The sequence below is a fragment of the Corvus moneduloides genome, chromosome 14 (genome assembly GCF_009650955.1).
Source record: "Corvus moneduloides isolate bCorMon1 chromosome 14, bCorMon1.pri, whole genome shotgun sequence".
Lineage (NCBI taxonomy): Eukaryota > Metazoa > Chordata > Aves > Passeriformes > Corvidae > Corvus > Corvus moneduloides.
This window is the reverse complement of record NC_045489.1, coordinates 18,885,120-18,898,933: the sequence shown is the minus strand read 5'-3', so window position 1 is coordinate 18,898,933 and position 13,814 is coordinate 18,885,120. Positions and strand designations below refer to the sequence as shown.

The window sequence follows — 13,814 nt, the reverse complement described above, 5'->3', positions numbered from 1 at the left end:
CACAACTCGAGAGGAGGGGAGACAAGAACAATAAGACAGCAGGAACGGCAAGAAAAAATTAGTCATGGGTTTCTAATAAAAATCATACATCATTCCAATTAATTGTCAAGGTAAGTCAGCTATTTAATTAAAGGGAGAACGTATCACCAACAGAATCAGCCATTTCACAGGCGAATTTTTACCCAGCCATAGGAACTTGTTCACTTCAAAAGATTAAAACCTCACTGTCACGGTTCCAGGTGGGTACAACAAGAGCTGTTTGCTTCTCCCTCCCCTGCTGAAGTGCCAGAAAACATCTTCCCCTTGAGGCTGGGTGAACATCCCTAACTCTTCTGTTTGCATTCCCTCCTTAACTCCTGTGTGGCTGACTCAGTGCTCCCCAAACCAAAACACAGCTCACAGACAGCACACAAGGAAATGAAAGCACATGTGTCCATGTCCTCCTCTCTTAGAAATCCCCCTGTCGTTTGGTGCTTGCCTCCACCTGAAACAGGCAGCCCTACTGTTCGCCTTATTTGCCTTTTTGCCAGGCTTCAGCTGATCTGGAATGATCTTACAGGTGAAAAAGGAACATTTCAACATCAGACCATCACTTAACATCTCCTACCAATTCTAATCAATCAGCTCAGCACCAGCAGTTAATGAAACACGAACCTTCCAAGGCAAACACCACCAATCAGACATACTTGTGCTTCGGGTTGGACTATTTGCATAAAACTTTGGCAGGTGATGAAACAAATCCACTTTCTCAGCAAAAACAAACCTCACAGTAGTTTTGCTGATAAACTACTTTTTTGGGTTTTTTTTTCAGATTATTTCCCAAATTCATTCTCTGCTCTGTGTTTAAAGGTTACACAAGATGAATCCAATTGATGAGTAATATCTGAGTAATAACTTGTGGAAGATAAAAGTGTCACCACAATTTTGCTGCTCTAAGCTGATCTGCTGTCTCACTTCTAGCTCCTTGAAAACAAGGGGTGAAGATTTCATTTTAAATGTCCCGGTGAATTCTACTTTTACACCACTGTCCCTTCAATAACGAGGACACTCCTGCAGACACAGGGGAACCTAAGGCTGACATCCCTGTGATGAAACCCAGCCCAGAGCCTTCGGCAAGGCAGGGCTGAGTGAGCAGCATGGGGAGGGCAGCAGGCTCAAACAAGCCTCCCTTGATCAGGGACTCGGGCACAAAGCAGAGCTTCTGCAAGGGGAGAATTGCTAAAATCTTATCCAGCACAGATAGTGCTGCAGCCCAACAAGGCACAGCTGAAGTGTCTAGAAAAAATCACTGTTTCATCATAACAGGTTTGGCTCCCCTCAGCTTCAATGAGCCACTTTCAAGAGTCAGAGAGTCCACAGGATTCCAGCTTTGCAGGGGAGGTTTGATACAAACTCAATCCTTGGCAATCCAATCTCAGGTCCCCATTCTAACCTCCACAGGCCAGACCAACCCAATCAACCCCTCCAGCCCTGTGTTGCTTTTTTTGTTACACCATTCCCCACTCTCCAGCTTCCTTCCAGCAATGGGTGGCACCTTCCCTGCTCCTGCCTTTCTCTGTAGCACTGGGATCTCTCCAAGGGTTTTAGCTTCCACATAAAGAGGGAATCACAATACCAGGATCCAGCTTGGTCCCAAGTTACTACACATTGACTGCATGAAATTGTTAAAGCCTGACATGTACATGTGCTGCTCTAACGGACTCTGCCGTTCTAAAAGTGCAACACAAGGAATGCCCCTGGAGTCAGAATTATTTAGAGAGTAACACACCCCACTGCTATACGTAACAAAGAATTGAAGGAAATAAACCAGCAGAAATCTCTTTATATTTCCCATAAGGATTTCTTTGGGGTCACCTTTATCTTTACTCTATTAAAAAAAACAAAACAAAACAAACCAGAAAATCACTGTTGGCTTTTTTTTTTTTTTTAAGTAGGATTCCTTGTACTGTAACACTGACTCAAAGATGAGACTTTATTTTTTAAGATGACTTATCAGGTAGTTTAATCTGTATTCCTGCCAAAGCAAGACTATTCCTGACAATATTAGCACATTGCCTATTCTTGTTTTAGCTCTGCCAGGGCACAGAGCCTCAGATCTACCCCCCCTGCACATCTACAACACTGTTAATAGCTCTGGGAGGGGTCTGCCAAGAACCACACCAGCAGTGAACCCCTCGGCACCATTCCTGGTGGGCAAACTGCTCATTCTCTGCTCAGCAGCCCAGACTTGGAAACAGAACTGATGACTCACTTCTACAGCTTTCAAGAAAAAAAGCTCTTTTAAAAGAGAGTGATTATCTAAGAAATCTTTCCAACCCCGTGCCTCCACTTGTGCTGTGACTGAGCAGGAGCTGTGCCTGTGGTACCTGGGTACCCCAAGAGCAGCATTCCAGCTTCCCAGCTTATCACCAGCATTCCCAAACACCGCTCTGGCTCCGGCTTTTAAGGCATTTCCCTGTGCCACTTACTGTGCAGTATAAATTAAGGCTCCATTCAATCCAGGCCTGTCCGCTCTCATAGTTCCAGCATTTGATCCAAGTGCATTTTGGTCATGAATGTATCTACCAAAATTACATTTCTTTGAGGTGTAATGTTGCTGCTATTCCCATTTAAAGACTGAGAAATTACATCACCAGAGGGTAAAACAGACCCACAGCGGCACCAACTCCTGGGAAGTTAACACTTTGTTATGTCTCTGAAGAGGATCTCAAGGAACCTACCTAAGACCACATAAGAAGCTCCTGGGGAAAAAAAAAACCAACCCAAACAAAAAAAGAATAAAACCAAGCCTGTTTCTATTAACTAACTGATTTACAAAACCACAAATATGGTGAGTAAGCAGAGCACATTCCATATTGCAGAACACAAAACCATGCAGCCAGTCTGCAGCAAAGACATAAAACAGAAGTGTAAAATTCTTCCTAACAGATATGAGATGCTAGAGGAGTGTTTCAAACTGCTTAAGTTAAAAAATAATTAAAAAAAAAAAATTGGTTCTCAATATTAAAAAACCAGTTGTACCATGGGAAATACTTTAAAACTGGCAGGGTTTATGCTTTTGGGCAGCTGTAGGTTAGCACTGACATGTTGCTATAGAAATATTGGGCTGAAACCCCAATACAAAAGCTTGTTTGGGGACTGCAGGGCTCATGCCCCACATCTCCTGCTATGTAACACTGCACTGCAGTAATTATGTCAGTTATTGTATTTATAACAACATTTCCCTGGGAGACTGGAAATGCAACATTCCAACTAAAGGCTAAACAATTAATTAATTTTTGGGGGTGGACAAAACAAGTCATCAGCACAATCTGGATGAAGATGGCTGAGGGCACACACCAGCAGGGCACCGGCCAAACCCAAAAGCAAGTTCCAGATGGATTCTGACGGAGCAAATCCAATCCTCTAGAAATAAACCATGAGAAAAAGGGGCAGAGCTTTTCCTAAACTTTCTTCCAACAGTTTTCACTCAGTTAAGAAGTTTTGTGTTTCACAGAATCGCGATTTTCTTTCCATTCCAGAGAGAGAGAAAAGTGCACTGGAAAAGTGCTCTGTAACAGGGAGGGGGAGTTGCTGAATTTCATCCCTGCCTGTGAAAAAGGATTCATGAAATGAGACAGGTTTTATAGGACAGGAACCACAGTCCTGACTGAACACTTCCAGTGTGTTGCCCCAGTGTTTCACAACCATCACTGAACTGTCCTTAGTTTACAGCAGTTGCAAGAGAAGTGTTAGAAAAGCAGAGGATTTTTATAATCAATACTGAAGTAGGTCAATTTTACAAAAATACACAACACCAAACCCAAGAATGGTTTCAGGTGTTGACACAATTTCCTATTATCTTTGTTAATTTTCTGATATGACTGAAGATCAGGCCACTGAATGTAAAAATATTCTGTAGATGGTGAATTTATACAGTTAAATAAGAAGCAACCCTTTCACTAATTGAGCTTGCCTTGAAGTCACGGGGTTTCTAATGAGCCACCTCCAAGAGTAACTGCTCAGCACTTGTGTGAACATTTCACTCAGAAACTCTAAATCAAAGCTGCTTTAATGTAATCAAGAAAAATGCAAATCTAAATTTCCATTGTCCCCATCATTTTTTATACCCATCCTTTAACCATAAATGTGAAAATAAGTGGTATTTAACTCCTTGGTGTTTCTGTGCTTGTTAAACAATCTGGTATTTTATCTGCCTCAGCTTCTGGGCAAGTATCTGTTTTCTGCACCAGAAAACAGAAAGCCAATTGTATTTTCATTAATTATAATCAGAATCATTATCCTGTTAGACCAGAAAAGAGCTATTATCTGAGGAAACCCTATCCTGAGAGATGAGCTACAAGGCTTGAGTAGAGCAGGACAATCCCAAGGAGTTTTCTGCTGAGCAACTTTTGCAGGATCAGCTCTGCAGCATTGATGGATTTCCATTTTTAACATAACTCACTTCCAGACAGATTTATAAAAGTTTTTTTATAAAAATCTTCCAGACTTTTATAAAAAGCCTGCCTGATTAGTGTATCTGAAAGTTCAATGCAAGTGAAGATTCGTAATACTCAGTTTTAAAAATCTTACTAGCAATCAACAGCTTAAATTGCAAGCATTTTTAATTTGAGGAGAATCAAAAGCTGACATGAAAACTTAAGAAATTGGTACTTATAATTTATTTCTCTCACTACCATATGCTCAGAACATTTGCTTCTCTCTCAGTTAATGATTGCACAGAGCAGTAACTGTCTCACAGGACCCAGAGTGTTAAAGTAGCAGGGCTACACAAATGTAACTTCAGAAATGAATCCCAGTACTTTCTGCAGAGCAGGAGATTCTGGTGTTATCATTCTGGTAATATTACCTGGGTAACAAGAGCCAGTAAATTTCCTCTCTCCTCCTTTCTTAAGGAATTAAGCTTTCCACCTACACTTTTCTTCCAAAGGGGATCCAACAGTGACTAGTTTAACATAGTGCTCAGAAAAAGGGATATGAATTCATGAATGCTTCCACTATATCCACCCTCCTTTCTACATCATATTCCACACAAACATGCAAGTTGCTCCTTTTGTGCTTGCAGGAATTCTTCAGTCACTTAAATCAATTTGCTTCTTTGCAGGATTTGACCCAAATATTCCTATGGAAGTTTTACCACCACATGGGTGGATTGTCTTTATTTTTTTTTTTTCTATCGTGTCTATAATCATCTCTCTCCAGGAAATTAAACACTCCCACCTCCACCCTCACCTGCATTTTCAATTTGGCAGCTATCTGCAACTCCATCCCTAAAAATCAGTTTGATGTTTGTGGGAGAAGGTTTCTACAAAGAAAGAAGGAACACAGTGCTATTATTTAAGGATTTAATCAGTAATTAATAACCACAGCTTCTCCTCCAACCCAAACAAAAAGCCCAAAACCAACAAAGAGGGATTAGGAGATGTGATGTTAAGATTTGGGTTCATCTGAATATCTGGGAGCACACTCACATTCCAAAGAGCTGGGTTTGCTTCTGGGACAGGAGGTAAAGATCAAGTGTCTAATGGCTATAAATGAGTATTAGATGCTCTTACCTCATCACTGTCTGTGTGTCTACCTACAAATTCCTTGTTTGTAGGGACAGATGAAAGAAAACCTGCACAGCACTGTCCCTTTGTGATCTGTGTTTGTCATACAGGTCAGAGAGAGGCAACGCTTTCTCATCCCAGCACTTCCGAAGGATACAGGGGAAGAAGCAGACTGTGCACTATATTTTATATAACTGGATGTTTTAAAAGTCTCTGTTTGAATATCCTCACCAGGGTGGTCACATCAGAGATATTTAAAAGTAATGTGAGAAGGGAGGAGGCGGGAAGAGAGAGACTCTTGCTTTTGGGAGACAAAAGGTATTTCTGTAGCTCTAAGCCTTGCTGTCTTGTGAGAAACTCCTACAGAGCTTTAATCTTTATCACACTCTATCAAAGTGTTCCTTTAAAATTAATTTCAGTTAAAAGAAATTAATCTTGGCTACTCTCAGCCTTAAGCATGAAATAACTAATTTTCTAAGTTCGTTACAACACAAACAAGGAACTCTTGTTTTCTACAAAACTTTACCACAAGCAATCCAGCAGCATGAAAGCAGCTTTGCACCTGGAGATGAAATATTTCCTATCAACAGACACAGTTTTTAACATCAGAAACACCAGATTAGGGCTTTGCTGCAGGATAAGGAAGCACAGAACTCCTCATTACCCGGTCCAAGTCTCAGTAGCACTATTTTTTTTAATGGTGTTCTGTTTAAAGAGTTTGGCACAAGGTGTGACAGTATCCCTTTATATCAACAGGCACTTGGAATCTCAGCTCTACAAAATAAACCCAAGGCAGGATGGCTGAGAGTCATTCCAGAGGGACCAGCACGTTTCCCCTGGCCTGGCTCTTCTTTCCCAACAGCTCCTGTGCCCAGTGACAGCAGGGTGACAGCACCCTGCTCAGACTTCCTTTCATGGGGTAAGAGGGGTTTTTATGCAAAGTACTTTCTAGCCCGAGCTTGTTCACACTAACTAAAAAAGCTGAATCAAGAGCTAATTAAGTCTGTAATTCCCCTTTACATTCCATCTCACCATCAGATCGTGGCAAAGGGGAAAGAAAGAAAACAAGTTACCTTCATTTAAACAAAACGAAACCGTCTCAAACTGTGGCTCCCCAGGGCAGCTGCAGCTGAGTTTGAAGTGAACTTAAACTCTGCCAGTGCCTCTGGGTAGGCAGAGCTGCTGCAACCAGTAGCTGAAATGCCCTTCACCACAGGTGACAGCTCCTAAGTAAATAATGAAACAGCAGAAGTCAATAAAATAAAAAGTCTCTGGATAAAGATGACATTCCCCAATAGACAGACAGAACAGTATTATATCTCATTTTTAAAGGACTTGAGACATATTCTGCTGTTTAAGACATCTGTGTTCATGAGCTTACTCAGTTGCACATGGCACTTTTCATCCAATTTCATACCATTTCTCCTGGTGTATCTTATTGACTTTAAACAACCCTCATAGCTGAGGGAAACAAAACTGCAAGAGGCATTTTGTATTTGGGATGTATTTCTTTCTTTTCAAATCTTATTCCAATTTAAGGCTGGGTCCAAGCTGGTACCAGCAGCAGGACTTTCAAACCCATTGTTATCTTGCCGCACAGGGGCACACATTTGCAATATGTGTGAATTGATAACTATATTTTCCCTTGTTCTAAAAATAATTTTAAAATGGGATTGGTTGCCTCATCAGCTAAAGGAGCTGAAGCAAGAGAGCAAAGTCCTTGTGCTGTTCCCAAATCAGTGCAACAGCCACATTCCTCCTGAGCCAGCCGTGAGTGACCTGCACTACCGCTGTGGGGAGGGAAGGGAAGGGGGAGGAATCTCCTTTCTCCGCTCAGTTTTCAGCCCCTGGAGATTCGGACTAAAGTAGCCCCAGGTGTTGATCTCACAAGGAAATGGGTTTTATCCTAAGCACTAAAAGGCCCACGAGAGCCATTATGTTTATTTTTATGTATCCTCCTTGAAATAAGCACGCGGCAATTTTTGTTCCCGACCAGTTGCGATCATGTACGAGAGGAAATCCTCAGCTCCAAGTTCCCAGGGCAGGGACTGCTGCCGTTATTTATTTGCTGTGTAGAGATCTGCAATAGCATTTATCAGGCGAGAACAACTTCTCTGTTATCAACCCCCCACCCCCAGATAAGTCTGAGAACTTTACAAATAGGGCCGCTCATGATTTACTGGGCTTTCAGCAACGGCCACACTGATGTCACAGGTGAGAGAGTCCCCTGAACCCACAAGAGAACAGGGCAAGTTTTATCTCAACTCCTTTTTAACTGTCAGAAAAACAGCTTTTAGAGAGACTCTGCTGCAGCTGTTTACAAAACATGCATTGTTTAAGGTACAGGCAAAGAGTAAGCAAAATTAGACAACACTTTAAAAAAATACATAATCCCTTCTAGTGCTTCCTTTCCAGAATATTCCAAATAATGAACACTACATCTCCTAACAGAATTTGCACAGAGAACCTCTAAACTCAGGGGATCAGTATATAAATATATATATTTTAAAATAATAATAAAAAAAGCCTTTGCCTGTAAGCTGCTCATTGTCTCTCCAAATTCCTCCAGCTTTATTCCATTTCCCTCCTTCCAGCCTTAAGTGCTTTTTCCTGGACCAGCACAGTAATTCCTACTGCTCATTCATCTAAATCCCCTCTAACCCTTTAGATGGCTTGTGAGATACTGATTCGTGGGCAATTTCTTATCTGAAATATCAGAAAAACTGCCAGATATTTTCATATTTTCAAACTTCATTCGTGTCAAGAAATTTCTAAGCCAAGAGCAACATTTTATATGCTATAAATCAGGGAGCATAAACGGACGAGGGACTGTCAAATACAATTCCTAACAACTGTATGAGCAGCACCACTAAAGTAAACTGAGAAGGAAAAGCCAAACAAGAGGGTTTTGTATTAAACCAGCAAAACATATTCAGGCCTGTGAGTAAGGCAACAGCTGCAACTCCTCTGGGGAGATCCACACGAGCAGAATGAAATGATGCAGCTTCATTTTCAAAGCGAAATCAATAGAGCTGTTGCAGCAGGATGCTTTTATTTTAATGCAGAAAGTAAGATATATATGGCAGTGCAAGGAGAAGAGAAAATACAGCAGGGGTGCTTCATGAGCTACAGATATTTTATTATGCAGTGATATTCATTCTTTTAGGTTTATTCTTATGATACTATTTAAGTCTAACACTCTACAATCTCATAAATGTGTGAATTTTTTTATTAAGCACACTTGGGAAGTACTGCATTACCATAGTTTATAAACCCATTAATTACAATTTCTAGAAGTTACTGGAATTGCAATTCAGGTAGCACTAAGTTCACCCAGAATCAATCTCAACCTGTTTCATCAGGTATCTTCGAACCTCATGGGGTTTTTTGGAGGTCATGTAGCTGCCAGGTCCCTCCTGGAAGCTGTTTCTTCCACCTTTTTCAGCCCTCATTGCCCAGGCCATATGGCTGGGTTTGTTTCTTAACTCTTGCTCATTTCCCTTAGTATTCATTCAGTTAAAAACTTGAAATTTGTCATTCAACAGATGTTCCTTTTTGCTGCACACCACAGGTCCTTCTCTCCCGTTCATCCCACGGGGTTTTATGCCAGTGCATCCCTGTTATTTAAACGAATTCCATCTGCACCCAGCTTGCATGCTAACACTTAGGGTGAGTGAAGGTGTGGATTTCCAGCACAGCTGACTTTTGCAGCTGGGGAGCCCCAGAAGAGGTTTGCCTCCTGTTTATCACTTCCCTGCTCCATCCTCAGCCATATGACCCCTTTGTTTTGCCCTGCACAAGCACTGGTGCTGTTCTGACTCCATAAGCTGGTTCAGGGAGCAAATCCCTTTGGGGGAGGGAATAAATATTCCCACTGCCTTAGGCCCTTTCAGCAGCAGACACACTACATCTGCTTAGGGAAATTGCGAAAGGCGACTTGGAGTGTGCAACTTCAGAGAAAGAAGTTTTGTTTTGAAGGAGCCATGTGTGCAATCTGCTCTCCCTTTGCTGGAGAGCTGCCAAAAGAGCTCCAGCATCAAGGACAAACGTCAGCGCCGTCCCTCAAAGGCACAGCACACAACTGGCACTGCTGCAGGAGAGCTCCAGTTCTCCAACCCACCCAAACCTTGGGCTGCTTGAGCCTCCAGGGGCTTAAGGATTACACAGCACAGCTCTGGGCTTCTGTGACAGTGACAGAAACTTCTCTGGACTGCCAATTATCTCCACTGTGCCCCTGCTCCGACACACTCTCTGCACAGCAGAGACCTTCCCTACCACTTATATCTGTACTTGAGCTGGAATAGTTTTTCCTACGGAAACTTTATGTTCTGGTCCTTTCGCCTTGGCTAAAAAACTGGAGCAGAATTTTAAATATGACCCTTTTTCAGGTTGGTAAGCAGCAGGGAAGCACTCATTTTGAGCTCCTTACTTTCCCGAGGTAAAGCAGGTCCCAAAAATCGCTCAAGGAGTTGAAAGTGCCGTTTCAAGCAGGGCTTAAAGCAAACTAAGCCTGCAGTGCCACCGAAAGGGGCAGTCCCACTGTCCCTGCCACCTCCTGCGCTGGCATCAGCTGGCTGCTGCCTAGGCTGCTCCTTCTCCATCAGATCTCTTTCCTCCTGACATTATCCTCGAGATGCCAAGTGCACCCAACCAAGCAGAGCAGGATCACCCCTTCAGCAGCACACAGCCTCACCCTGCTTTCCACCCCTCATAAAAAAACCCTCGTAAATTAAATAGAAATCTGTCCAGATATATGGTTGCTCTTTGGGTTAAACTAAGCCTTATCATCACCTGTACGTCTTACCTTTAAGGTATTTCCAAAAGGTCCACATCCTCACCTTGCTGTGCTTTGCCTGTTTATCTCAACTTCTATTTATAGGCGTTTTTCCCCCTGCATTAATTACCAGCAAACTCGCCGGCTCCTCGCAAAGACATTTCTGCCCCACTACCTCCCTGTGACCCCCGTAAGCGGAAAACCGCCGGGTTTGGGGAGCCCTGCCCAGGCACGAGCTGTGAAGAGTTAAACCCTGGGGCCGGCAGCCTTCACCTGCGCTGCCCGTGTCACTGATAAGGGACATCGGCGGTGGCCCCGCGCGGTCACGGCCGAGAGCCCGCCGCTGGCAGAACGGGGATCCCCGGCCGCCCCCGCAGCGGATCCGCGACCCCTCAGCCCGGCAGGACCCCCGCGACCCTCAGGGACCCCGCATCCCCTCAGGGACCCCGCATCCCTTCAGCCTCGGCGGGACCCCCCGAGCCCCTCAAGGGACCCCGCATCCCTTCAGCCCCGGCGGGACCCCCCGAGCCCCTGAAGGGACCCCCGCGCTCAGCCGGTCGGGACGCCCCGACCTCAGCCCCGTGTTCCCCCCACCGCGTCTCTCAGGGGACCTCAGCCCAGTGGGAGCCCCGCGCCTCCTAAGGGACTCCCACGTCCCTCAGTCCCGGCAGGACTCCCCCACACCGTCCCCGCTCACCTGCGGCCGCCGGGGGCGGGAAAGGGCTCGCTCGCCCCCGGGATGGGGAGAGAAGAGGCGCTGGAAGCCCAGCGCCAACCCGGCCTGCGACGGCGGCAAGCGCGGCGCCTCCACCAAGTTTCCGGGCGGGGAAGAAAGTCGAAACTACGTGAGAGGAGGAGGAGGCAGCGCAGCCGCCCAGGTGTCACTCGCCCGCCCGCCCGGCACGGTTCAGCCCAGCCCTGCCCTCCCCTTTACCGCCGCCTCCGCCTCCTCCGCCGCCGCCGCCTCCCCGGGCCGCGCACACCCGGCGGCCTTGGCCCGCCCTCCAGGGGAGCCGCGGGGGCTGCGGCGCGTCCCGGGCCTCGACCGCCCGCTGCCCTCGGGGCATCCCCGCTCCCCTCATGGCATCCCCGCTGCCCTCGGGGCATCCCCGCTCCCCTCATGGCGTCCCCGCTGCCCTCGGGGCATCCCCGCTGCCCTCGGGGCGCGTCCCAGGCCTCGGCTTCCCGCTGCCCTCATGGCATCCCCCCTGCCCTCAGGGCGCGTCCCGGGCCTCGACCGCCCGCTACCCTCATGGCATCCCCGTTGCCCTCAGCGCAATTCCCCCTCGAGGCAATCCCGCTCGCCTCAGAGCATTTCTGCTTCCCTCAGGGCATCCCCGCTGCCCTCGGGTCAATTTCCTTTACGTTCGCGGCAATTCCCAGGGCCCTCGAGGCAATCCCGCTGCCCTCAGGGCATCCCTGCTCCCCTCAGAGCATCCTTGCTCCGCTCAGGGACAATTCCCGCTCCCTTCAGGGGAATGGATGGCACTGGATACAAGGGCGTGCTGATTTCCCTGTTGTTTCTATAAGCTCCAAGTAGGTCCAGGTTCCAGTGTTCCTATTGAGGCAACTCTGGGAGCTCTCCTGCTTTCACACCAGCAAAATGACCAACTGCACACGGGGGGTTTAGAAGTTTCCAAGCTGTCTTAGCACAATATCCAAGCTTGGAATTCCTCCCAAAGGGAGAGACCAACCTCCCAAGACCCAACTCATTATAGTTTCTGGGTTATAATTTCTTTCTCTCGTTCATCACGCAGACTCGGAAATGCTCTTTCTGCAGACAAGAGGGCCATGAAGTAATAAAGACAATGACATTTCTGACAATAAAGAAAAAAAAATAGAACTTTAAACCAGCAGTTTAGAGGAGGATTTATTAGGAAGGAAACCTTTGTCCGTTGAGAGGTAATGTAGTGCAGGTGGAACTAGCACACGCCTGTCTGCACTTGATCGTTTAAGATATCCCAGAGTTGCTGATAAAGACCTAAATGGAGGGAGGAGAAAGTGCTTCCCATGTCCTGAAAACACCTTCTCTGCTTTAATAGGGCTGGGGATCTGTGTTATTCAAAATATTCAATAAATAAGAGGACATCTTTTATTTGGGAACTGGGACTAAATTATCTTTAAGGTCCTTTCCAATCTAAGCCAAATCATTCTATGATTTTATATCAGTTTTTTAGTTCGCTTTTTCCATTTTGTGTCAAATTTCCTATGGAGTCTTTCCGGTTCTTTGCTACCTCATTAATTCCTTCTGTTCCCTGTTTTTGTCTGTTGAAGTCTTCCAATGAGGAGCTGTGAGCTGTGCTTGGGAGTGAGTGAGGGATCTTCATGTTGCGCAGGTGAGGCTGTAGGAGATGCGCCCTGTACTGAAAAAGCAGCAAGGCCCTTCTATTATTTTATTTAGATTATTGTTGGAAATCGAATGGAATCGAGGCAACAACATCTTTGCCCACACGAGATCCATGTTTCCACAGGACATGAAGTGTAAAGCGTTTTTGTAGGGCCCAGCTGAGAACTGTGATCCAGCTTTGCAAACCCACTGATTTTGGTTAGGATAAATTAAATGTCAGATAGGATTTCCTCTGAAGCACCAAGGCTGAGGAGGCTGGGTAGCATCCATCAGATCATTCTGAACAAAAAATATTTTAGGAATAAAGCTGGAAGTACATTGCCAGCTCGGACACGAGCACCAGAGCCTGGTGCAGAGACATCAGGCTGGATCTGCACCCAACCTCACACCTGAGCCTGAGCTCATTTATCCAGAACTCATTTACACTGAACAGTCTGGCCTATAAACAGGCAAAGCTTAAGCTGAGCTCTGTAGAGCTGGAGCACTCCCAGGGGGAGAGGTTTAAACCTTAGCACAGACCAATTCTCTCTTCTGTTCTCCGGGGTGAGGACAGGAAATGTGTGGGTAAGCTTGGGGTATTAGGGAGACAAACCCCAGGAAAATCTCAAATAGATGCAAATCTTCAAAACGAGGAATTCTGTCTAGTTAGCACTCGCTGGAGATTTTTATCAGGTGTTTCTCAGTGGACAGCGTGACCATACATAATTAAGGTCTGGTGAAAGTTTATTGTATAAGCGTGCTGGAATTTTGGTTTGGTTTTGTAATAAAGGAATCCCACTGAGTCATGGCTACTAAATGGACTCATAGAGGACACAGATCTCTTCTGCAGAGCTAACGCAAATGTAAAGAACTGAAATTACTTTGTTTTTTCAGTCCGTGCAAAAGGAGCCACATCTTAAATAAGGCTTGGCTTGATGACATGAAGGCTTTGCTGTATTACTGGTTCCTACCTGCTCCTGTTCCTGCCCTGGCAACAAGGCACACCAACCTTTAGCTCTGCACTGTGAACCACATCATCCACTGATCCAGCTGAAAAACAAACCAGCTGAAAATCTCTAGAAATGTTTTATGTAAAATATATAAACACATTTAAAATAGATGGATATATTTTTAAAGCCAAATAGAGTTCCCCAATCTAGTTTAT

General features: G+C 45.2%; 1 protein-coding gene across 2 annotated transcripts in view; it reads right to left on the bottom strand.

The window, feature by feature from the left end:
* LOC116451124 (ligand of Numb protein X 2-like) overlaps nucleotides 1-11,228 on the bottom strand; it is a 29,400-nt gene extending 18,172 nt beyond the window's left edge. Inside the window, exons 1-2 of one of the 2 annotated variants that reach the window (XM_032124257.1) lie at nucleotides 11,021-11,105; nucleotides 6,623-6,775 (exon numbers count right to left, since the gene is read on the bottom strand). The gene's annotated coding sequence lies outside the window, so the exon portion shown is untranslated. Of the gene's footprint in view, nucleotides 1-6,622; nucleotides 6,776-11,020 lie in introns of both variants that reach the window. The other variant, XM_032124258.1, reaches the window with a different exon arrangement.
* Between the last annotated feature and the right edge of the window lie 2,586 nt (nucleotides 11,229-13,814).